The sequence below is a fragment of the Marmota monax genome, unplaced genomic scaffold (genome assembly GCF_021218885.2).
Source record: "Marmota monax isolate L192 unplaced genomic scaffold, Marmota_monax_Labrador192_F-V1.1 WCK01_AAM20220418_F8-fsc00002, whole genome shotgun sequence".
NCBI classification, from domain to species: Eukaryota; Metazoa; Chordata; class Mammalia; order Rodentia; family Sciuridae; genus Marmota; species Marmota monax.
Genome location: NW_026693571.1, coordinates 20,277,827 through 20,304,623, shown reverse-complemented (window position 1 = coordinate 20,304,623; position 26,797 = coordinate 20,277,827).

Genomic DNA, 26,797 nt, shown 5'->3' with positions numbered 1-26,797 from the left:
AGAGAAAACATTTGGCCTTTGGTTTTGTAGGATTGGCCTATTTCACTTAACATGATAATTTCCAACTCCAAGCATTTACTGGTAAAATGCCATAATTTCACTCTTCTTTAAAGCTGAGTAATATTCCATTGAGTATATATACCACATTTTCTTTATCCATTCATCTATTGAGGGACACCTAGGCTAGTTTCATAGTCTAGATATTGTGAACTGAGCTGCTATAAACATTTATGTGGCTGCATCACTATAGTAATGCTGATTTTAAGTCCTTTAGGTATAAACCAAGGAGTGGGATAGCTGGGTCAAATGGTGGTTCCATTCCCAATATTCTGGGGAATCTCCATACTGCTTTCCACAGTGGTTACACCAATTGCAGTCCCACCAGAAGTGTATGAGTGTACCTTTTTCACCACATCCTCACCAACATTTATTGTTGCCTGTATTCTTGATGATTGTCATTCTGACAGGAATGAGATGAAATCTTAGAGTAGTTTTGATATGCATTTCTCTAATTGTTAGAGTTACTGAACACTTTTTTTTGTTGATCAATTGTATTACTTCTGTGAAATGTATGTTCAGTTCCTTAGAACTCAAAAAACTTAACACCAAAACACCAAAAATAATTAAAAAATTATTTTTTAAAAAAAAAAATTAGACTAAAGGAAATGTGTTCAGGTTCTTTCCTGGAATATCCTTCTTTATCAATTTGTTCCTGAGAGATGGAAAGAAACACATCTAGGTATAGATGTGGTTTTTAAATACAGCATTGATAAATCTACATGGGTTTTGTTGGGTCACTTACCCATTAATAGAAAGCAGAGGTGTAGGAGTAAGGAGATATAGATTGTACAAGATTTCAGAGAACTGTTCTGCCTTAACCATGGAGACTTTACTTGTTTTCTATATTGGACTTTGGTGTGATGTTTCATTCATTGGAACAAAGGGTCCTCGAATGATTAGTTATGATGTGTCAATTTGTCCAAACCTTGGTCTGGATGTTGCTGTGAAGTTATTTTTAAAGTGAAATTAATATTTAAATTAATAAACTTTGAGTAAAGTAGAGTATTCTCTATAATGTGGGTGGACCCAGTTTTACCAGTGGAAAACCTTAAGAGAATGCAGACTGAGGTCCCCCTGAGGAAGAGAGATACCTTCTTTAAGAATGCCTTAGGTCTTGAGATGCAACATCAACCACTCCTGCCTACCCACTATGTATTCCTTATACACACACACACACACACACACACACACAATAAATCTGTTTCTCTGATGAACCCTTATTAATGCCACTTTATTGCCATGAAAAGGTTTTGAAAACATTAATTTGACTTGATTTTTTTGTACCAGGGATTGAACCTAGGTTCACCCACTGAAGCTAGCCCTTTTTATTTTTTTATTTAGAGACAGTGTCTCACTAAGTTGCTAGGGACTAGCTAAGATGCTGAGAATGGCTTCAAACTTCAATCCTCCTGCCTCGATCTTCAGAGTCAATAGAATAACAGGTGGGTACTAGCACACCTAGCTTCAAACCTTTCTTTTAACCAGTAAGTAAACTAGGGTGCAGGGAAGTGTCAGTCTCATCTCAACATTCTATAGGTGATCTAGGACTAGAACCAAATTCTCTTGGCTTCTCCAATCAGCAGTAGATCATTTTCTAAGCCATTGGACCTTAACTTCACCATGCATCAGAATAACTGGGAGCTCTTTAAAAAATACAGATTATTAGGATTTACTTCCTCCATGATAGAATTTCTGACTCAATATGTCTATGATAGGACATGAACATTTGAATTGAATTTCTAACAAGTTCTCAGGTGATGCTTATGCTTTAGTTTAAAATCACACTTGAGAAAAAGTTCTCTAGACCATAGTTTAAAATCTGGAAAAACATTAATGAAGTAACAATATACTAAAAATGAATATATCAGTAAATAAATTGTTTGCTATGGTATCTTTATTTTCCTCTTTACTGGGACCTACTTAAAGGTTCATCTGTTTCTGGGCCTTAGATTTCTTATTAGTATATTAAGGAATTTGCAGCAAATGGTGTTTGCTATTCTTTCTAAAACTCTTAAGATAATATAAATACTACTACTTCCATGTAAAAATTTTAAAAAAGAAAGAAATTCTGGAACTATCCCACTAGTACAACACATACTTTTTAAGTAACTGTGGTTGAATAAATTGTTTGTTCATCTACCAAAGTATTTGAAAGTAGTTGATTATCTTTTTTTTTTCCCTTATTGCAAGTTAGATTTTCTCAAAGAGATGCTGAGACACAGTTTGGGGTTTAAGATGCTTAGTAGGGATTTACATCTGTGAGGAAAAGTGGGAATAAGGAGGATTGGCCAAAAAAAACTACAACACTCAAAAATCAAATTATTAGTCCTACTGGCAGTGTACTCTAAGGTGAAAAATGCCCATCAGAGTGACCTGTATTGACCTGAAATGGCCTTGTCCACTATAGGATATAAACTGTGCCTGAAAGAGGGTAGCCTTGCATCAGGCAGCTTTAGCCAGCTGAGTTAGACCCTGAAGGGCTAGTTGAAGGTGGTCTGCTTGCTCTTCTCTCCATAGCTGTCAGCCATTTCCTCTTTGAAGGTGTATGAACACATGTCAACACAAGTTTTCTGTTATTCTTTTGGCCTTTCTTTCTTGATTAGACAGTGGATACTGAAATTTCAACTACTGCATGCCATCCAAAGCATAAAAGGGCCAGGCACTGTGGTGCACATCTGTAATCCCAGCAGCTTGAAAGGCTGAGACAGAAGGATCATGAGTTCAAAGCCAGCCTCAGCAAAGGCAAGGCGCTAAGCAATTCAGCGAGATCCTGTCTCCAAATAAAATACAGAAGAGTGCTGGGGATGTGGTTCAGTTGTTGAGTGTCCCTGAGTTTAATCCCCAGTAACGCCACGCCAAAAAAATTTAAAAAAGAAAAAAGAAAAACCTAAAAGGACAGAAGAAAAATGAGATGAGACAGGATAAATCAGGGACCCTGTCCCAGGGTCCCACACCACCTTGATTAGCAGAGCCCACATGGGAGCCTAAGGACCACCCTTTCGTCCTGCCCCTTGCAGTTATTAAAAGAGTAAATATCCTTGAAAACTAAACAAGATCCTGTTTTTCAGAAGATTGCCTAACCATCCAGAGGTGCAAGTTTTCACTCTATTAATCTAGAAGGGAAAATCTCTCTTGAAGACCCCATGGGTAGTACTTGCATTTCATGCAACTAATGTCAAACCCAGGAATGAACATTTGATGCATATGCAATAGTCATTATGACTAAGGCACAGGAATCTGTCAATCATCCCTCATTTAGCATTAACCACTCTTAGCAAAAATCCCGCCAAAGGCAAACAAAGAACTAAGAAGCTCATGTAAGTGCAGACCTTTCCTCAGTCTTTGGGCAGACATCTTTGTCATGTCCCTGCTGAGCCTTTGCAGCATATCTCCCTCTAATAAACTCTTAACTGTTTCTCTTTGTCTCCATGAATTTTCAGTGCAGTTGCCATCACCCTGTCACCCAGCTCCTGTAACAAAGAATAGAGTCGCCTTAGTCCATTTAGGTTACTATAACATAAATTGGGTGACTTATAACCAACAAACATATAGTGCTAGAGGCTGGGAAGTTCGAAATCAATGCACCAGCATATTTGGTATTTGCTGAGGGTCTATTTCCTTATAAATATTACCTTTTCTCTGTCCTCACATGAAGGAAGCAGGTAACTAGCTTTCTGGGATCTTCTTTATAAGGACGTTAATTCCAATCATGAGGGTTTCAGTCTTATAACCTGCCCCACCTTCATGTTTCTACTGCTTAATAGTATTACATTGGGGGCCAGGATTTCAACATATAAATTTGAAGGTCACACAGACCTTCAGTCTATTCCTTTTATAAGAAAATCAAGCCTTCCTAGATCCTGTTGAGTGATTTTTCACTTATGCCTCACTTACCAGAAAGTTTAAGACTTTAAACTTCCTAGCTAGATGCTAGGAAGCTAAGTGCTTAGAATCTCCATTTTCTACAAGAGAAAAACAAAAGAAGAAGAATGGATTAGAAATGGATGCAGCATTCCAGCCAAGAAGGCCTTTGCCACTCGCTTTATTTAAACATTTAAAATGTCTGCCAGTTACTTTGCTAGACGCTCTCTGTTAAATCCCATAAAAGTGATATCGAACCAATATTAATATTCATGATTAGCCTTATGACTAAATCTAAGCTTTATTTACATTTTTCTAAGTCATTGTCATGGCACCCAGAATTAAGTTTTAGGTTTCAAAGAATTCACTAGGGCAGCAGAAAAGAGTATTTCCTGAAAAGATATATGGAGTTCAATTTAAGAGCTTCTATATACTCCTTTTGAGAAGAAAAAAAGCAGTGTTTACTGACCTTAGTATTTTTATTTTTCCTTTGGGGTTAAAATAAGTTTTCTTCTTCATCCTAGGAAAATGTAGGCAAGACAACTCACAAGTGTGACATGAACTGAAGGATTCAGGGACTGTAATTTGCATCAAAGCCAAACCAACAGGACTTCTGTCATCTCCTCTTCAAAGCATTATCCTAAGGGATGTGCTATTTCACTGCGAACCAAGGAATTCATGCTCAAACATGCAGCTGCTAGCACAGAATTCAACTTAAAAAGCTTTAAAAATTAAAAAATAAGAGAGAGAGAGTAGGTGGGAAAGAAGCCCTACCATCTCCCCAGGAACCCCTGCTGCTCTTAAGTAGAATCCCTCCCCTATCACCATCCCACACATTGTACTAACAAATAAAATGAAGATGAGTAATGGCCTAGTAAATTACAGTAGCACATATTATCAAGTGGATGGATCATAACCGAAAGAAGACCCATACCTTTATAGTGAATGAAATGGATAAGAGAGAAGTGGGACCTAATTGTTTTATCTCTGTAACTTATGCCTAAAATTTGGCTACTACTCAAATTCACATTCCTATGAACTTATTTACAGAGTTAATAAGATTGGCCTAGCAATTGAAAAAAATAAAAAGAAATGTTACGATTAAATAAAGCAGCAGAATAATAACAGAGTCAGAAGTTATATTTAAAAATATAACAAATTATGTATTAACAGTAGCATATAATTTTTCAAAATAATGCAAACAGTTGTTTGTGATGTGCTTTCAGAAATTGCTAGAAAATAAATATCTTGATGTGTGAACAGAGTATACTGTTTCTATAACAATATTGTAAAAATGTCTCAGGGATCTTCTAATAACCAGAATAAACCAGTAATTGAGCATCTTATAATTAACTGATATGCAGAGGACAAAAAAGCTATAGTTACTTGTTATTTTAAATAAAAACAGTAGAGGGCTCTGAAAATGATGAAACAACTATAAAAACTAATTCATTTGAGTTCCAACTACTGTTAAACAATTTACACATTATCTCAGGTATAAAAGGAGAAGCAAACTATTTATGAAGCAATCTATTTATGAATATCTTCCTACACATTGTCATTTACTCATTTAAGCCTTTCCTTCATTATTTTATTTTGTAAATCATTTTTTTTTCAGCAAGAATTCCCAAGAGACAATTTGATCTGTTCCAGAAAGCTTCCAAACACATATTCTCTTGGTGTTATTTCTTTGGTGATTAGTACTCACTACCCTCTTTAAATACTGATTTGTATGTTATTTTTTTCTGCCATAGATCATCAGTGGATTTATTTTTCAATGATATATCTTTCTAAATTATATTAAAATTTCTCTACTACACTTTACTATTGAAGTTCTAAACAGAATTTTTCCTCAGTATAGAAATATACTTTTTAACATTTGCCTAAGTCACTAAAAGTAATTGCATTAATTTCCTAATTAATTACTATCTCCTGGGCTCCCATATTTATAACAACATATTTGTGTTGATGTAGTATTGATTTAGTATACATATTTCACTCAGGGTTAATTTTACAAATTGAGGATACATCTAACTAATATGGAAAATATGTCTCAAATATTAGTTTTAAGATGCAATTTTTAAATTTGGTAATTATTAAGATAGAATAAATTAATTATAGTTTATTTTCAGCAATTGCCTTCTCCCCTACTGTAGATGACTAAGAAATAATGAAATGGATGAACATCTGAATTGTTTGTTTTTTTTCTTTTACATTCCAAATGGTAGATTTTGAGCCATAGGAATGACAACTTCAGATCCACAAACACATGCAGAACCAAAGATAATAAGTCTTATGAAGGGAATTATTGTCAATGCATTTCAAGACTTGTAATGTTGACTATTTCTACAGTAGCAGAGGCAGCATACTCTTGGTGAGAGGTAAATGCAGGGAGCAAAACTGAATAAACCCTGGACTCACCTCTTAACATCTTATCTGCATTCTTCTAAGTACTCCTATATCAATATGAAACTTACTTACAATTAATATACTGATGACTTAAAGCATTAATGTACCTTCTAAAGGGACCTATTTTATTGATTAGATTTCAACTTAAGCCTAATGAAAACTGAGTTCAAATAATAAAGCATGGTTAAATATTTCAAAGAATGATTAAATAATTTTTATTTTTAACATTATTAGAAGTCTCTAGAAATTTACATAGTAAAATAATATATTTATATTATTCATAATTTAGCTACTTCTTTTCCATTCCTTCCTTCTCCCTTTTAACTATAATTTGACACAGACAGAACAGTTAGACATAAGTATGAGGAGAACATTTCCCAAAGACAGTCTAAGTCCTGTGAATATTACCCAATAACTATTTTAAGCTGAAGATTAAGAAAAATATTTCAATTATCAAAATCCAGTCCTACAGTTTTTGAATTTTTTTCTAGAAAAATCAGACACATTAGAATTATATATATATATATATATATATATATATATATATATATATATATATATATATATAATTATTTATATGTAATATACATATAGTTTAGGACCTAATGGATTCTTTCCCTTCCATTTTCTTCTGCCTTCTCTGTCTATTTCTATTTCTCAGGCACATAATAACTCTATTAAACTACAAAGATGTTTTGTCAGTTTTTATTTTTCTTCAAGTACTCTCAATTAGCAGGTGACACAACTAAAAGCATTGTCAGATGATATTAAGGATAGGGAAGATTGTAAGTGGACACAAATTGAACAATTTAATTGTCTCCCACCAATATTATCAGTGTACCACTGTTTTGCTCCTCTACTTCACAGTGAACAGCTGCCTCTTCAATTATTCTTACCCATTTCTGAAAACTAAAGACCTAGTTTCATAATAATAATAGTTACTGGATAACTGAGGGACAGAATTTTTAAGTTTTCTTTATGAAGTAAACCATAAAAAGATTATTCAATTAATCATGGAAGGATTTAAATAAAATAAATTTGTTTTAGAAAATGAGTCTATTCAAAAAGGTACAGGTAGGTTAGTTATACCTCTTTGCCTTCTGTTACAGAAATGAAAGAAACAGGTGAATAGATGTACTAATTGTAAAAAAAATGTTTCAAAGAAAGAAGATTATTTTTACTCTGGGGATGTAAAACAAATTTTTCTAACAACAAAATAAGTTACATTTATTTGAAGCCAATTAGTATTTTAATCTAGAAAAACACTGATTCAAGCAATCTTGAAAATGTGCTCCCTAAAACAGCTTTTCTTTTGAATAAAGTTACATATATGTGTGAGTGTATATACTCATACCTAAAAAATCACAACATGAGGTAATTTCATTTTTACTGTGGGACTTAGTTATAAGAAATAGGGGCTCCTTGAAGCCTTGAGATTGGCATCGGAATAAGTAACATTTTAAAGAAGAAATTATTAGAAAATACTTGTTTTTAATCTTAAAGTGTAGGAAACAGCACAGACAGATGGGGATCCTTGGCCTGGCTTTAAAAGATTTACATTGATTGGTATCTTTATACTCTTCAGGATGCCATATAGTGATTTTATAAATCTCTTTTGGTCTTAATAATCTTAATATTTCTGCTTTGGAAGATAAGTGAGAGTGAGGGAGGAAGAGAAAAACTTCAATTACCTTAGTTCTCTTTTCACATTTAGTAGCCCTTCTGCTTTGTTGCTAAAGGACTTTGGCATTTGGCAAGAGGTCTCTTTATTTTCCTTAGACCCAATTAATTATTTTGCACACTGATGGGGCTTGATTAGATTGCCTCTTAGTCCCCTTTATGACTAATCTTCATGATTAAAGAAAATAATTAAAAATTACCACAGATCCAAAATGTCTTACAGGCACATTTGCAAATATTAATAATTTTAAAACTTGTCTGAAAAGGATAAAAAGGGAGAAGAGCCTGTAACGGGAAAGACTTTGAGGTACACCTGAAAGAATCATTGGTGTTGAATTCTCCTTTCCTCACATCCAAACTAGTGGGACATAAGTATTTTTCAAAGGATTTCAAAGCTGACTGAGGCTAGAATATTATGCATATGCATTCTTTCATATTATGGATGAGAAAGCTGTAACTTGGGGGAAGAAAATATGGATTTTATCATTGAACATTTCATACATTTATTTGTTTTCTCATTTAAATGAACACTTATAGTACTAAATACTGTTTCACAAGGCCCTATATTAAGGAGTAGAGAACAAATACAAATAGGCATTAGCCCTGCCTTCAAGGACTTTATATATTTTTAGAAGGAAAAAACAAATTCAAACAGAAAATGCTTCTATTGAAATACTATTACAAATTTAAATATAAAAAGAAAACATTGTTTATAAACAAGATTAAACAGAGTTTTTCCTTTATTAAAAAAAATCTTTTAGCATGAAGGAGACAATCTTGCAATTCCATTAGTTTTAAGAACATAAAATGTTTTTAAATGTTCTAAATAAGAATAGACCAGACTCAGTTGGCTACCCCAGTGAATTCTATCAAACATTTAAGGTAATAAATATCAGTTCTAATAAACTCTTTCAGAAAAAGGAAGACATAATTCTCAACTCACTTGATGAAGTCAGTGTTTGCCTAATACCAAATTCAGATAACCATTTGAATAAAAACAAAAGACCACTATCTTTCATGAATATGCAAACAAAGATCCTCAACAAGATATTTTTTATTCTAATTTGTTATATATGACAGAAGAATGCATTAAAATTCATACTGCACATATAATGAACAATTTTCATATCTCTGGTTGTATACAAAGTATATTTACACCATTAGTGTCTTCATACATGTACTTAGGATAATGATGTCCATCTCATTTCACCATCTTTTTTATCCCCATGCCACCTTCCTGCCCCTCCCACCCCTTTGCCTATCTAGAGTTCATCCTCCCATGATGCCCCTCCCAGCCCCACTATGAATCAGTCTCCTTATATCAGAGAAAACATTTGGCATTTGGTTTTTTGGGATTGGCTGACTTCACTTACCATTATAGTTTCCAATTCCATTCATTTACCTACAAATACCATGATTTTATTCTCTTTTAATAAAAGAGTAATATTCCATTGTGTATATATACCACATGTTCTTTATCCATTCATCTACTGAAGGATATCTAGCTTAGTTCCACAGTTTAGCTATTGTAAATTATGCTGCTATAAATATTGATGTGGCTGTGTCAATAAATCAAATCCAGCAGTATAAAAAGGGGTCAGTATATCATAATCAAGTTATATTTATCTCAGTAACGTAATATTGGTTTTACATTGAGAATTCAATCAATGCAAATTGCTATATTCACAATATAAAGAAAAAACATGAAATATTAATAGAAACAGAAGTACATTTGACAAAATTCATAATTAGGCAACTTTTAAAACTTTTAACTACATACAGGTAGATTTTCCAAACTGAGAAGATACACTTATGAGAAATTTATAACTACAAAATTAATGGTAAATGTTTAACATATTTCCCCTAGGATTACAATAAAACCATGTTGTCTGCCTTCACTACTATGACTCATACTTTTTCTTTTAAATATATTTTTAGTTGTAGATGGACACAACACCTTTATTTTATTTATTTTAATGTGGTTCTGAGGATCATACCCAGTGCCTCACATATGCAAGCCCAGCACTCTACCCCTGAGCTACAACACCAGCTCCAACTCATTCTTATACTAGACATTCTAGCCATTAGAAGACATGCATAATCAGTCTCAGGATAATGCTCACCCACATCAAGATCTGACCCAAGTGGGTTCATAACCCACTTGAATCAAATATATGAAATATGATATGTCAAGAGCTATGTAATGTTTTGAACAGCTAATAATAATAATAAAAAGGATCTGACCCAGATAACTAGCTAGGCCAATTCCCTTGACTCTTGCCTTCATATTTCCCTGCACTATCCCAAAGCTATTATTGATACTTTGAAGACAGCCTTTAAATCTGTATTCCTGGTGTGTTTACACTAAGAATAAAGACTTATTTCCTATGTCACCAATGCCTTTTCCATTTGAAAAATTCCTTGGGGTGGTAGGTCCTGAAGGGTTGGCATCCCCATGGGTCCATGCCTTTGGACACAACATTGGTGATAATAATAAAACAGTAAGCCAATTAAAATGGACAAGACTATTTGGATGATAACATACTATATATTTCAAAACTCTAGAAGAAAGAAATGCTAATGTTTTTACCCTATAGGGATAATAAATATTTGAGGAAGAAAGATATGTATAACTTGATTTAAACATAATAATTTCTAAAAATGCATACATGTATTTTGTTGTGGTGGTGGTGCTGGGGATTAAACCCAGGGTCTTGTGCTTGTGAGACAAGCACTCTACCAACTGAGCTATATCCCCAGCCCACATACATGTATTTTTGAAAAACAGATTTGAACAGACACATCACAAAAGAAAATATCTGAATAAGAGATAAGTTTATTTAAAGATGCCATAATTTCATAAGGGAATGCAAATATATATAACTTATATAATATTGTATTAGAAGAGATTAAAAAATTGACAGTACCAAGTGTTGACATGGATATGAATCAATTGAAATCTCACATTATAGTCTTGAACATGTAAAAATGGAAAAAACACTTTGTAAAGCCTTTTAGTAGTCTCTTAAAATGTGAAATTTTTACCAAAAACCACACCACATTGTACTTCTTGGAATTTATTCAAGATGAACAAAAAACATATTCATTTATGTATGTTCACATACACAAAGACTTGTTGATTATATCAGCTCTATTCATAATAGAGAAAAAATACACAGCCACACTATATTTCACATATTATCATTTTAAAAAGGTTAATGAAGGGTTTCTAAGTACACCCACTATTTTATGCTAGATGTAGACAAGTAATCTGGGAGCAAATATAGAAGCCTGGGTAGAGGCACATATAAAGATGATAAAAGCCAAATTAGTGAGACATTGAGCCATGGAGAGAGAAAACAACCCAACGGAAGAATGAGTTAAGCATATTCATCTGAATGGCCTACTGAATAATAGGCAAGTAGTCCTTTTGAGTATTTTAATGCCTGAGTACTCTTAGAACTAATTTCATTCAAGTCATCCTGAAACATTTTGTTTCTGAGGGAGAATGAGTTATGGAATGAGAGAGAAGAGTTATGGCTGAGAATGAATCATAATATTCTCTTACTTCCTGATGCAAGTTTAAACCACTCTAAGCAGAACACAAAAGGAAAGAGGTCTTTCTTTCTTTGAGAATCAAATAAGTGAGTAGCCCTTATTCCTGTGTGCTTGAGACATCTACTCATTGGAATCACACTTAGAATCTTCCCAGATATAACTTGGACATGTCATAGTTTGGCAGGGGCAGGAAGTAGTTTTGCAAGTGGAAAAAAAAAAGTTGTCACACCAGCAATGGAAAGCATCTCCAGGCATCATGTGAAAAAATGTCCAATGGAGGCCTGGTTGGCAGGTTGAGAAAGGGAAGGGGAGAAATAGCCTGGTACAGACAAATGTGAATTTAATTGGTAGAAACAAAAGAGGGGCAAGACATATCTTGTGTAGCCTGATGTCAAGAGCAAAACACCTTAAGAGCAGCTTCAGGTCTTCTTTGTGAGCCTGTGTGGCAGGGGAAACAGATTTGGACATGAATGGTAATATGAGCATTTTTATGGGCTGGGGCTATAGCTAGTGGTACAAAGCCTGCCTTGCATGTGGGAGGCACTGGGTTCGATCCTCAGCACCACATAGAAATAAATAAATAAAGATATTGTGTCCATCTACAACTAAAAAAAATAAAAAATAGATAAGCATTTTTTAAAAAATACTCTACTAGTGGAATTTGGGGAAATTTAGGATAGTTAAAAATACATAAGGAGCATTTGGGGACTATAAGTTTGATTTTTATGACTTATATAAGAGCTAATGGAGATTTTATAAACTGATTATTTTCAAAATAAATGTCACATTACTAGTGAAAAAAAAATATGAACCAAAAGATTCACTATATAAACAGATCATAATAACCAACTGATCTGATGTATTTAACATGATCCATGTTTAAAATCCTAAAACTTATTCTTCATTCTTTTTTTTTTAAGTTGACAAACTTGTGGTAAAATTTATACCAAAAGCCATAGAACTAAGACCAAACCTGGTAAACAGAGTTGGAAAACTTAGACTACCAGATATAAAGACCTATTATAAAGCTATCGCATGTAACACAAGAGTCTGACTGGCAGAAAGATAGACAATAGAAAATTAAAACAGAATATAGAATTTAGAATCAAATCCACAAATGCATTATTATTTTATTTCTGACAAGGTAACAGTGTAGTCAGAACAGTGGGAGAGTGGTAACATTTTTAGTTAATGGTGCTGGGTGACTAATATATTCATACAAATAAAAAAATCTTGGCCTTTAGCTCATAAAATGTGCAAAAGAAAATTGCAAATGGATTGTAGATCCAAAGGGAAAAATTGAAACAATAAAGCTCTTCATAAATCTTCATAAGCTATTCAAAGATCTTTTATAAAAAAACAAATAGCACTAAAGAAAAGTAGTAGATTAGACAATGATAACCTTGAGTATCTGTCTCTCAAGATAAAATGTTTTTCAAAAATGGAAATCACAAAAAGGGAGAACACACAATGTAATTTTCTATGAAGAGAAAAATTAAGGGAAATCAATTGAAAAGAATAGCTGAGAGACTCAAATAGGCATGCCACAGGAAAAAAAATATTTAAATGACCAATAAACTTATAAAAGGATGTTTAGTTTCACTAGTAATTAGGAAAATACAAACTGAAAGAATAGTGTATCCCCATGACACAGCCGCTAGAATAAAAAAGAAAAAGAAAAATCAAAGTCAGACAAGGACACATTGCAATGAGAACTTTCTACACTGCTAATGGAAATATAAATGGATGCTACTGCTTTAGAAAAAAAATAAACTTAGCATGTGAATGCCCTATAACCAGACATTTTACTCTTACATATATACATGTTCACTGAAAGACCTGTAGAATTATGTTCATAGCCACGCTTTTTGTAACAAAGCTGAAAACTACACTCCAAAAATGAATAAATTATAGTATACAATGGAATACAGCACAGAATGAAAATGAATAAAGTACAGACATAAGCAAAGATGTAAAATAATCTAACCAACATAATATTGAGGGAAAGAAAAGACACACACAAAAAACCACGTGTCTAGTTATAAAAGTTTCCAAATCATGTAAAATGAAACCATCTAGTTAAAAACTGAGATACTGTGAAACTTGGGGTGAGTGGCTCTTGAAAGGGAACTGGAGGGGACATCCAGGGTGCTTGTAAAGTTATTTCTTGTTCCGGGTACCAATTGTAAAAGTGTATTCCATTTACAAAAGTTGATCAATTTATTCAGTCTTTATGTGTGTCTGTCTCTATTAATTTTACACTTAAGTGAAAAGCTTAACTGAATACCATGCTTTTCCCATATATTTTCTTTAAAAAGTAAATGCAAATATTTTCATTAGAATATCTTAAACATAAAATTTTTTTAAAGTAAGGTATAAAGAGTGTGACTCAGATAAAGCATTATAGACCATAAGTCTACAATGTGAAGTTGAAAAAAAATATTTTGTTCATGTGGAGTCAAAGGTGGTGGTGAGAGGAGGGATACGGATCTACTCTTGCTTAGAAGTGGCTTTCCAATGGGGAAGAAACCCCCTAAAATATTAATGAACCAGCAACATAGAATGTACATGAGGGGTCAGCCTTTATGAAGGCCCTGATGTGGGAGAATCCTTGGTAGATTTGTTGGGCTGATGGTTAAAAAGACAAAGAATGAGTGGCTTGCAATGAGACTGGCATGCCGGACCATAGGAAAACTTGAGATTATTAATATGTGTCAGTTCAAGTATTATGGAGTAGTTGAATGACCTCTAGTAGTTTTCATTGTTTTATCCTCATGTTGATTTACAACCATTGAGGTGTTTTATACAAGAGAAGAGAAGAGAAGAGAGAGAGAGAGAGAGAGAGAGAGAGAGAGAGAGAGAGAGAGAGAGAGCTAATAATTTTGGACTACAAAGAGAACAGGCTAGAGAAGTACAAAAGTGGAAGAGATTGATCTGTGAGAAGGCTGATGCAATGTTGTAAGAAATGGTCATGCAAGATTTAACAAGCAATATGTATTTTTGAATGGAAGACTTATGGATATACTAATCTCCAATATTTGTATTTTCATTATAAATTTTTTCTATTATCTGATTCACTTATTACCTGAGCAATTAAAAATATGTAGGCTTCCTTCTAAAATAAAGATATTTATAAAGCATTTTTTCCTTTATTGATGAATCTTGAGCAGCTCATCACAAATATGGTCAAAAAAAAAAAAAAAAAACAAGCTACAGCTGGGTGTGGTGCCACATGCCTATAATTCCAGTGGCATGGGAGGCTGAGGCAGGAGGATTGCAAGTTCAAAGCCGATTTCAGCAAAAACAAGACACTAAGCAACTTAGTAAGACCCTATCTCTAGAATAAATAAATAAATAATACAAAATGGGGCTGGGATGTGGTTCAGTGGTCAAGTGCCCCTGAGTTCAATCCCTGGTACCCCCCCCCCCGCCAAAAAAAAAAAAAAAAACAGGCTACTTCTGTTTTGTTAGGAGCTCAAAGCAGGATACAGGAAGCCATGGGTTTTCCTCAAGGGCATCCTTCAATATCACATCAGTCAGTCTGTCATCTGTGCTGAGGTCCTCCACTATGTGAATCAACTATTCAATCTCTCATATCTGCATGTAAAATAGAAATAACCTTGAAAATGATATAACCTGTCTTTCTAGACTCCAAGTGTCTTAGATACTATTTTAATAATTTGTAGTTATGTTTCCAATCTACTACTTGGCCCACTGGTTTGTTTGTTTGTTTTAGCATATAGCCTGTACATTCAGTTTTCCATTTAGAATATATTTAGCCTTAGATCTCTGCTACAAGAACAGCAGTAGTTGAAATGCTAAATAAATATTTCTTCCAAGAGGCAAATATATAGTGTAAAGTGATCTCATTTTGTGTACCTGAGAACTAAAAAAGAAAGTGCATTATCAGAGAGCATAATAGGTATACCATAAATATGTATTGAATTGAATGACCCCCTGTTAATTTCCATTGTAATTTCTGAGAGATATTTATAGAATAACCATCTAGCCCAATGTCTAATAAAATAAAAGTGAAATCATAAGTGCCAGTGTTTAGTGCTAGCGTGGTGAGGCAGAAGGAGATGTGGAACCCTGTAGTTTGATTCCTGTCTATTCCATTTTGTAGCTATGTGACCAGGAGCCATCACAACCATCTGAGGCTAAATTTTCTCACGCCCAACACAGAAAATGCTAACAAATGTCCTAACTCCCAAGCAGTTGGAATGATCACATAAAACAATACATACAAAAAAAATAAAAACTCTGAAAATTCAGTTACTATGTTAACTTTTACTACCAGAAGAATTCTTCCTTGCCTATAGGAAATTATTTGAATCTAATTTTCCCCCATACTCCTTAGAAGAAATGACTCAAAACCTGATTGTTTCAATCAATTTAATCTTGTACTAAATACTAAACGGAGGCATTTTAAAATAACACCACAAATCAATATAAGTAAATTCAGTTATTTACTGAGTCTGTGGATTTTAATATTTGAAAAATTTCCTATTCAGGAAAATAAGTGTAACTCTTCACCTATAAGTTACATGGAAGTACTTTTTCATATCTTTTTTTTTTGTCAGCAAAAAGTGAAAGAGCCAGGCAGAAATGTTTTTTTTCTCTATTCCTTAAAGTGCATTCTTAGCATTGTTTCTAATATAAAGAGATAAATATGACATATACATATAAATTGGTCTATTTCACAAACCTAAAGAAAATCTTTTACCTTGGAACTTTGGAAAGCTAATAAAATGATAATCTGAAGTAGGAGGGCAGTCTGTCCCTCCTCATCTTTCAATACGGGGAATGACAGTTAAGGAAGAGAATAGTCTCAGCTTCTCTCTGATCTTTATTTTATCTTTAACAGTGTAGCTCAGATTATCAATATGTACCAGAGCATAATATATCTAAAATTATCTCAATTTCATAGAAAAGGTGATTGAATCATAGAAATATTGATTTTTCATAGTGTCTTGGACCTCAAATACAGGAATATGTCCCATCCCCACACTTTTCATATATGGCCAGACTGCAGCATCTTGCATGGCCAAACTTGTGGTTCTGATGAGGGGGTATAGGGGATTAGAAAATAAAGACTCACACACACAGATTGTAAAGATAAATCTGGGATCAGGTAGAGTTCTGCTTTCTGATGGAGAAGCAGATCTAAAGAGTTACAACAGCAATCTTTATGTATATATGTCTCATTATGAGGTTAAAGACTATGGCAAGCATTATTCTTTTACTTGGAAAAGTTACAGAACTAGAAACATTTATGCAGCTTTTCTACATTTGCAATCCACAGTTGCAATGTACAATGTTAGAAGCACTGTGTAGCACTCAAGGAGATCCATTGTTTAGCTACAGTTAAGCAGGCAGACTCAGGAGTAGGAGAGCTGGTGAAATATTTTATTTGTGTAGCATGAGAATTCCTCTATCCCTGGGAGCTATATGCCTGAGATCAAGGTTGAAGCTGATAAGCACAGAGCTTCCTCAGGCCGGGCTTTACCATAGCAGCTAGCCATCCTATACCCTTGTACAGAGACTTTCCCAGGCACTAGGAGTGCCACAGCCATGAGCTCATCAGAGACCCCCAGTTTCAGTCACTGCTTTCCAATTCTCTGTCACTGCTTTCCATAGGCCAGTTTTTCATGTAGGGGAGAAGACAATTACTCTGACCTCACTTAATTTTTCCAACAATCCTTCATAATGCATCTCAAATTATCTCAATTTAATAGAACAGGCAATTGAGTCATAGAGATGTTAAGATTTTTCATACAGTGCTGTAAATAATAGTAAAAGTGGAGACTACCTGGATGAGGGACACCATCCTTCTTACCTGATGGCAATAGCTTCTCCACTTACGAAGAGCTTGGTAAAATGTCCTGACCCTCCAGAAAGCATGTTGATAAATGCACTTGTAAACTTCTTTGCAGTGACAACTATATCAAGAAGAGACTCCCATCTTGGCCTTAGATTACAGTAACAATGTAGCATTGCTGGGAATTTTGACCAAAATTAAAACAGTCATTTGCTACCTTGCATCTGTCCCTTTGCTTATGATATTGTCCAGGGGTGGGACAGGAGTGTTTAATTGCATCATACAGCTACCAACAGATTGGATGAGAATATTGAACTCATGCTAAGATGTAGAAACACTTTAATTAGACTTAAACAAACACACACACCACACCACCACCACCACCACCACCACCACAACAACAACAACACACAGAGAAAATTATAAGTAACTCAAACAATGTACATTTGGGCATTGATAACTGATCAGCTGTTATTGTGGTAAAAACTGGGTTCTGCTGCTATTATGGTTTGGATGTGAGATGTACCCCAAAAGCTTGTGTGTAAGATAATGCAAGAAGGTTCATAGCAGAAATGATTGGGTTGTGGGAGTCTTAACTCAATAAATGATCAATCACCTGATAGGATTAACTGGTGGTGGCTAAAGGCAGGTGGGTGTGACTGGAGGAGGTAGGGCATTGGGCATGGCTTTGGGGTATATATTTGTATCTGGTGAGTGGAGATCTCTTTCTCTCACTGCTTCTGGATCATCATTTGAGACATTTCCCTCTGCCACACTCTTCTACCATTATGTTCTGCCTCACCTGGAGTCCTGAGGAATGGACTTCTATGGACTAAGACCTGAAACCATGAGCCCTCACATAAACATTTCCTCCTCTAAAAATTTTCTGGTCAGATCTTTTAGTCACATCACTGAAAAATCTAACTAAACAATTAGTCTTGCTTTTCCCTCTTGGCTTATTGGTTTTTGTTGTTGTTGTTATTGTTGTTTGGTTTTACTTTAGATAGTGCTTGTTTATCTCATTCATGTTATGCTATTAAATAGCTATATGCCATTCATAATGGACAAAGGATATTAATGAGGATCTTGAATTCAAGTTTTACATTCTGAAGATGATTTGTGGCACATATACATGTATAATCTTTTATTTTATATATTTTATAGATTGTAAAGGAAATAGATATTAAAATCTAGTTAACAAATATTAATCATTTCTACATTCTCTATATAAACACAAGGATCAAATAAATCTGATACTATTATGCTCAGTTTCATAGATTAAGGATTTGAAATTAAGCACTGGCAATTGAGTCTAAAGAGATTACTTTTTTTTGTTTAAGAGCATTACTAGTAGTAAATTATGAAGACAAGATTCTAGTCTATTCAGACATGAAAGCACTTTTCAATATAATTCTGTTAGCACAGACTTTACTTGATCTATTATTATTACTACTTAACATCTCACGATGACAAAAACTACCCAAGCCTTCAAAATACAAATTTCATTTGGAATGCCATATGCAGGGATAATATATTTAGGACTGATAACTTTTTGAAAGCCTTTTATTGGTAACTTAAAGATAAATCTCTTCATAGCTATTTGCTGTCTTTAAAGTTTAACCTATTCCCTTTAGGCTGGACTAAATAACTATTTACTTAAAAAAATATTGCTTCCCCAGGGTTTGTAACCACTGCATTGATGTTGTGTGTACATATTACATATGTGCCATTTCCTGTGATATTACCATCCATTTATGTGGCTATCAGTAAGTACCTTTCAAGCTTGATGAGTCTCTAGAGAAACTGAATCTTGGGCTAAGTACCTCGGGAATCTAGATGGCATTTTTAGCAAGTTATTTTTGGTCACATTTCTAAAATTATCCAGAAGCCCCAGCTATGCTTGTAAAGAACCTTTAAAAAAGTAAGAAAATGAAAAAAAGAACATGCTTAACCAATGCAGTTCTTTTCAAATATCAACTTAAATGACAGAATCCTTTTTTAAAACTTTGATATAAAAACTCTGTGAAACTAGTAGTTACCACCTGGAACAAACCAAAGTTACCAGAAATTTTGCAAAATCTCTGAGGAAAAGATCGTTACTCAAGTTTTGAGGGTTCCCTTCAAGAAATGCTGAAATTTTGATAAGAAGATCAAACAGAAGTAAGCCTTTGTTTAGTATCACCAAACAATTAGAAATGATGAAAAATTATGATACTCTGGAATATTTACAGCTGCAAAAGTCTTCTCTTCCCCAAACTAAGATCATCACACTGCAGTCACAGCTTTCAGCTGCTTCTGACTTAGGCTGAATTGGAACCAGTGACCTAGAAGCAGAGTATCATGTTCCATTATTAAATGTCTTAGCCAGCCAGTTACTCTCAGTTTTTTTCTCTTTAATCTTTTTTATTAGCAGCATTCCCATTTTTACCATTAGACAATTTGAGAGCACTCAAGAATGTGCTGTGACATAAATTAGAGCTATTGTTTACATTTCTTTCTTATAAAGACAGACTATCCTCAAGTGTAAGATTCACCTTGAATTATGCCAGCTGCCTCCCAATTTCAGTATTTGTTCTTTCTTTATTTTCTGTTATAGTCTCTAAATGGCATTAGATGTGGTTGGAATGAGAAATGCCTTCTCAGCTCCATAAATGAAGGTGAATTCAAGAAGGTACCAACAGACACCTGTCCATCATAACCCTGGGTAAATTGGGCCCAAGTGTAAAGCTATGCAAATTGATCCAAAAATGCACTTCCTGATTTCATCTGATTTTTTTTCATTTAATTTCATAGCTTGAAGAGCTCTAGAATGTATAATGTAAAAAATTATCTTCACTCTTTCATATTTTATCAGCAAACTAATTCAAACATATACAAACAAGAAATAGTGCTTTTAAAAAAATCTTTTGGCCCTATGTATTTTTCTTTGGACTTAATTTCTTGGAATGCCTGTCATGTCTACAGTGATCTGTGAAATAGAATGCCTAGATAGAAAGGGAAGTAAATCAATATTGCTTTAACAGAGAGAGTGTTTCTTGAAGACACACAGGTACATACTTAAACATAACAAACATTTCCCAAGGACAGATCTCTCTAACCTAACAAAATCAAACTTGCATTCCTTTGTGCTTTCCCCTGATGAGAACTTCATAACTTTGGACTGCTATAAAGGGATTTAGAGGACAATTCTGATAGCTATTTTTAGAAAATGATAGGCACCCAGCTTAGACATAAACTTGAACCTAAAAGGAATGTGTTTAGAGGAAGCAGTATGGACAATACAATTCTAAAGATTGAGATAATCAGGCAAATGGTTTCCTCTTATTTGTTGGAGCTTCATGCTTTTCAGTTTCTCCTATTGACATGCATTAATATTTCCTTACAAGGTTAAAAAAATATTTTCTCTGAATAAATTATATCAATAAAGATGAATAATGAGATGAATTTCTCATTTTAGGGATAATTGATATCAGCATGTCACATTTCCTACTTACAACTGAAGTTATGTGGGATTGTGATAAATGGATATATTGATTATACAATATGTTTTTCTTGGTTGGGGTTCTTTGATAACTAAAGCAAGGATTTGGACATAAGAGAATATTATGTGGTGATATTAAGAAACACAGTTAAGAAGTGAACAGTGAAAAAATACAAAGGAAAAAAGTCAATAAAACTTTTATTGATGAGTGGGTTATTGCTATGGGAAATGGGAGCTTACTCCTGATCTGGACCTTCTAAGAGGTTCTACAGAATTACTTCACAATAGAAGGGAAAAAAAAATCTGTAGAGTCATTAACTTTTGCTATTCATTGATCAAGAGACTCTCCTGATGGCATTAACTAGTGGCCAAGTATAGTCCCAGGGTCAAACACTGGCCCAATGCAGGGCAAGCAAAAAGCTGTAAGTGTGAGAAGAATCTGTGTGACAAGGACTTTGAAGATGGGTGAAAAAAATGGTGGACACCTACGTCCTCTATAATACATATGGGAAACCTTAAAGGAAGGGAGAGCTGCACAAAAGAGACAACTGTGTACATGAAAACTGTATTTAAAAATGGAGAGTCCACTTAGCAGTAAATGTCACAGCTGTATAATGTCTTTTTTCCCAATATAATTTTATCTATTACATTACTTAAAAAGTCCTTTTTAGCATATATATATATATATATATATATATATATATATATATATAATATATGTATGTATATATATAATATGTATATACATATACACACAAAGACATACATATGTATAAAGGTATGTGTGTATATGCCCATGTACATGTACATACACACATTTATATATTTATATGTATTTATTTATATTTATATATGTATGTTAGATTTATGACATTTGTTCTTTCTGAAATACCTTCTCAAGCTATCAAGTTCTATTTTCAAAGGCTTTTCATTTTATAGAGATGAATGTCTTTATGCTCAAGGGAAGTCTTGAAGTGTGTGGTGTGCCATTCCCTTCTTAGAGTTTAAGAGGATTCTGTACCATTGAACTGATAGGGCTCCTTCAAGAACAAGCAGCCCTATCAGTTCAATGGTACAGAATCAGTGCTACCATGTGACTTATGAGTGATATTACAACTGCTCTGAAAGGGAAATCCTTCTGGAATGTTGAAAGGAAATTGAAACACAGCTCCTGAGTACTGGTGATATAAGCATATGCTCCTGTGTTGGGCTGGGACACTGGGCTTTTCTCCCTTTTGGCTCCCTGGAATCTTGCAACAGATAATTGTGACTTGGGTAGAGAACATATAGTTCTCAGTATGGACTTTAGTGCTTGTAATCCTCTCTCACACCTTTATCTCTTCTGATAGCCTCTTTCTCACTCTGTTTCTTCTCTTAATCCTGTGAATTTTATTTCTTGAGGACACGGGGGAGAAAGTCATCTGGCACCACTGTTTTTCCCAGTCTATTTCTCTGGCACAAGCTCTATCCCTACATATTCTAAGGCTTGAAAGTCTGTAACTCACCTAGTTCAACTCTGGCAAACCAAGAGCTCAGCCACAAATCTATATTTAAAATAAAAGGACCAAGAAAATTCTAGTTCTCAGATTCTGCTGGGAGATCCATTATCTGAGATGGGGTCATCAAAGTGGCCCAGCTAGTTGATTACAGGTAGAACCATTGGACAACCCCCAACCAAAGGGCAATTTTAAGTAATATGTTAGAGCTTAATCTGACCATAAATATATCTATAACTTGGGATTATAAAAAAACTCTGTATATAATATAGAAAAGGTGAAATAAAACAGTGTATTAAATACTACTTTGTTGAAATAGGTCTATTATAACTTGGATATTAGTTGTCCCTCAAAAGCTCCTATCATACAGGAATATTTAGAGGTGAAATGATCATGAGAGCTGTGACCTAAATCAGTCCGTCCTAGTTTGAATGGACTGCCAGGGTGGTAACTATAAGCAGGTGTGGCATGGCTGGAAGAGGTGGGTCACTAGGACATGTCCTAGAAGTGTTGTTTACTGGACACCCCCCACACTCCCCTGCCCTTTCTTCCTCCTGACTTCACCATGAGCTGAACAGTTTTCCTCTGCTGAGTTCCTAACCCGTGTTGTGCTGCCTCACCTTGAGGACAGAGCAATGTAGTCATCCATCTGTGGACTGAGACTTCTGAAACCATTAGCCACAGATAACTTTTCCCTCCTCCATGTTGTTCTTGGTGGGTGTTTTGGTCATAGAAACAAAAAACTGACAGAAACAAGCTTCTTATATCATGAGAAGGAAGCAGACGGAGAGGTTCCAATCCAGCCCAGGTTTCAGGATCTGCACTGATTTCCAATTAAATGTGATTGGTGTGGACTAAAAATAAGGCCAATGGTAGTTCAAGCTCCATTTCTCTGTCCTTTGGTGTTCTAAAAAGATTTTCTGGTAGAATTTCTAGGATGTATATCTCAGACACTGACTCTAGATCTTGTTGGTATGAAGAGGTCCTGGGCTATGATACTCCTGGGGCTAGGAACCACCTGAGATCTGTCTGTGATCCCCAGGTGTATCTGACTCAAGCTGTCTGCCACCTGACCCTCAGCTTCAGTCCATTTTGCCTTTTCCAAAATCCATAGTCAAGGCATCCAATCACATTATTCATTAACTTCCTTAATATACTCAGAAATCTTTTGAGTTTTTGTCTACTTCATACAGAATTTATTTAATTTAGACCCTCCTTCTGTCCAGTAAGCTAATTGTAAAATAGATTTGTTTGTTCACAGAATTTGTATGAGAAACTTCCATATTTTCTTTTCAGAATCCAAGAAAGAAAAAGAGAAAACCCTTCTTCCTTCAGGATCTACTAAATCCACATAGATATTTCTATATATTGCTGACTTTCCCTGATTAAAGGGTTATAATGTTTGATGCAGACATTTATGTACCAACAAAATGCATAGCAGCCTATCAGAATTTGATTTTCTAGAATTTAAACTTACAGACTCAAGGAGTATATCTGCGGTGTTCATAGCTTCACCACAGCAAGAACAATACATAAATAGGTACGTCATCAGTCTTTGTTGAATGAACAAATGACAATAACCTACGGAGTGCTGGAATTGCTCTTGTACACAGAGAAATTTTCTTCAGAAATGAAGGAGGTCACTTTGGGTCTTTGGGTCACCGTGTTCTTTGATCCTGGGATGTATTCTTCATGAGTTGTTGCACTGAATATTTCTTTAAAAAGCATTTGAAGAAGAAACTGCAGCCTTGTTTTGAATACCTCCAGAATCTCAAATGGGCCCTCACAATAGCACTTGCAGCAGGCACTGTCAGTGGTACCTTCAAAGCTTTTGATACTGGCTATGTGTTAGTGCTTCAACATGCCTGCATTTGTTTCTTCAAATTCAGGCCTACACAGCCACCAGGAAAGTATCTACAGACTGAACATGCACTTGGTGCAGGAGAACGCTAAGTTCCATGTTCCAAGTCTCCATGTCTCAGGAGCACCTTCAAAAACCATTGAGAATGCAATTTCTGCTTTAATTAGCATCTTAAACAGAATCACACATAAGGCCAGCCAGAAGTGGGAAAGATTTAATACAAGTTATGTGGAAGATGGGAAGTCTGGTTTGTGGCAATTACCAGAGGATTTATAAAGGAATTTGTGTTTTCTCAGAGAAGGTAAGAGAAGAACAAGAAAAGAGTTTTATGTTTATCATTATGACCAACTTTATACTTTAAAAATAAGAATCAAATGGTCTAGAAATCCTAGAGTGTGTGTGTGTGTGTGTGTGTGTGCGTGCTTGGATGAATTCAGTAGCTTCAACTGTATAGAAAAATCTAGGCTCTGGGTCCTATTCATCTTGGAAGTCCATTAATTACTGCAGCCTTCCAAGATTCAATTGTCCTCAATTGAAGATATCAATACTTGTCCTGTCCTACCTCACAAGGACACATTCATTGCAAGAATGAAACAGGATAATACTTACAGAAGTGTTTGTATTATGTACTGTTAGAAATTTCAGAATTACTATTTTCCAAATTAATCTGCTAAATAATTTATTGAATAGTTTGGTAACAAAGAACAAAGACCTAATCAGTCTAGCATAAGAATTAGGTGGCATTTTCTGAATGCACCAAGCTCACAGATCTCAAAGGCCAAGAGATCATCTGAGCCAGATCTCTCATTCAAATAGGATCTCGACATGGAAACATTAAGGATTGAAGCTATTCTCTCACTTCTTTGGGCTCAGATGTTTTCTCTTATACTTCAGTTACCTGGGAATCTATCTCATTTATCTCTCTTTCAACTATTTCCCTCTGAGGCTTTGTGACTCCTAACCTCTCATGCACAATATTCACACTTGCTGGTGAAGTTCTCACTGTACTTTCTTCTCTTTTAATAAATTTTTTTAGATGTTGATGGACCTTTATTTTGTTCATTTATTTGTATGTGATGCTAAGAATTGAGCCCAGTGCCTCACACATGCTAGGCAAGAGTTCTGCCATTGAGCCATAACCCCAGCCCCATCTTTCTTTTCTTTTTTAATTCATGCACACTCAACAAGGCTTCCCCCTCATCTATTGTTTCAAATTCCTAGATGGAGATCTGATTGATGATGAAGAAAATCACATAAATCAGTAGTTACCAGTCAGTGTGTCTCTTAGCCATGTTTAAGTAAGAGCTCCTCAGTGTTCTTCAGTAGTTTCTGTTATCTGTGACTAGAAGCATGTGGTCAGGATGTGGCACCTAGGAGGTGGGGCAAGTTGCTTGAGAAGAGATAAAGATAGAGCAGATAGAGAAATTGGCCAGGTCACCTCTGAAAGGGTAGCAATGGAGAAACACCTGTGTACTGGGTACTGGGAAGAGTGGCTGGAGTTGTGGAAGGAATCCCAAGGCAAAGAAAAATCAGAAAAAAGAGGAAAGATTTTGTCAACTTTAAATTTTTCACTAGGTACACTGATGGGGGTAATTAAAATAAAATAATGCTGAAACTTTTGTATTTACAAAGTATTGTAGGGCTTTGATATGGCAGCATATTTGCCTTTCTAATTATTTTCTATTAGAATAAATCTACATTCCTTGAGAAGATACATTCCTAAGCTTTTCTGGGGTAATAGAACTCACCCTTTTTCTGGGTAGATAGAACAGGCATTCACATACATACAAATGACTAACCATTTACAATGCCACTAATATGGCAAAACTGATCAAAAGATGCTAAAACATCATACATAATTTTATTTTCTAAGAAGCATTAACCTTAGGAATTTTTTTTTCGGATTTTTGTGTCTTCTTTAAATGTTCCTAACATTCTCATCCCAGAGGTACTTTGATTGAAGAGAATTTGCCCCTTGTTGCTTTGCCCATCTAAGTCAAGACCAGGTTCCATTGATTGCTTTCAGTTGACAAATGACAGGAATGTTGGTTATCCTTTCTGTCTCCTTGTGTGAAGCCCAGATGCATTATGTCATTGTACAAAACTGCATATGAAATCAATAAACTTGAGGAAAATGGCTATAAAACCACAATTCTTTAAGTCAAGAGAAGGTAAATTGCTTGTGTTGCTCAGATAGTTTGGGATTTGTTGCCTGTTTCCATAAGAGATATTTTCTTTCCAATAACTTCAGGCTCAGGAATTATAGTTAGTCACCATAAACCTAAAAGTCTGATGCATTAATCTTTATATATGTTCCTTTCCATTGCTTCTTGCTTTATTTATGGAAATCATTTTGCTAGAGTAATACCATAAGCTATACAACTTGTTTTCATGAGGAATTGAAGTTTTAAAAAATAGATCAAAATAAAACTAGTGATGAAATGCCATTTGAAAAGTACCCTGAAGAAATTACTATTTACTGGTTTTGATAAATGTTTCCCAGATTTTCTTAGAGGTTGAAAGTTTGACCGTATTTATAAGTCTTCACTTAACACTCCAGTGATTTCTCG